Source organism: Bremia lactucae, linkage group LG1 (assembly GCF_004359215.1).
Source record: "Bremia lactucae strain SF5 linkage group LG1, whole genome shotgun sequence".
Lineage (NCBI taxonomy): Eukaryota > Oomycota > Peronosporomycetes > Peronosporales > Peronosporaceae > Bremia > Bremia lactucae.
Window position 1 is genome coordinate 9,153,648 of NC_090610.1, and position 802 is coordinate 9,154,449.

The following is an 802-nucleotide window of genomic DNA, read 5'->3' on the forward strand; positions in this document are numbered from 1 at the left end:
CGGCCTTAGGCCTACAACGCCTTCAGCATTTAGTGATTTTTATCGCAACGAGTGTACTCGACGGAGTGCGTGCCGTTCCACCACCTTTTCCTAAGCCGGGCACATGATTAGTGCTTTCAACATTAGATTTTTATTATCTCAGGCATTCCAATGTCTAACACACTGACAGATTCGGTCAGTTATTCGCTCCAATAGCGCTTTTGTTGGAAATGTGTAATATCCCTGGACACGTGGAGAGGTACTTCTAAGTGCACCGAGTGTGGTCGGCCGAGGTGGCACCATACTGAGTGTTAGCCTTGACACTATTGGCAAGTACCAAGGCATTTCGGGTCAAGCCCTTCTAATGCACGTGAAGTGACACGTGAATGATAGCAAAGGTGGGTTCATGACTCTCCAAAGCTTTTCTAAGAATTTTGTGCGTTGCGCCCAAGGTATTAGACCTCTAATCGATCCATGGCTCATGGCGTTCACGCCAGGCCATAACAAGGATGAGATCATATATCGAATCCACATCAAGGACGAGATAGCGTTCCACACTGTCAAAGTCCACCTAAGTTTTACGGAACTTTAGGAACTCCCGGTCGCTAAGCGGACAGTTATTATATCAGCTCTGTGCGCTTTAATTACCTCAGCATATCGCTGATTTCCTTCAAGGTAAAAATGTCGAGCATAATTTCAAGACCTTCCTGAGTCAACTTAAATTGACCACGGCTTTTCAAAGCCCTTTACAGACGCTTGAGCGACTAACAAGCCAGGCCTGTACTCACGCTCCGTGCCCTTCCGCTCAAAGCTAATTAGTGCT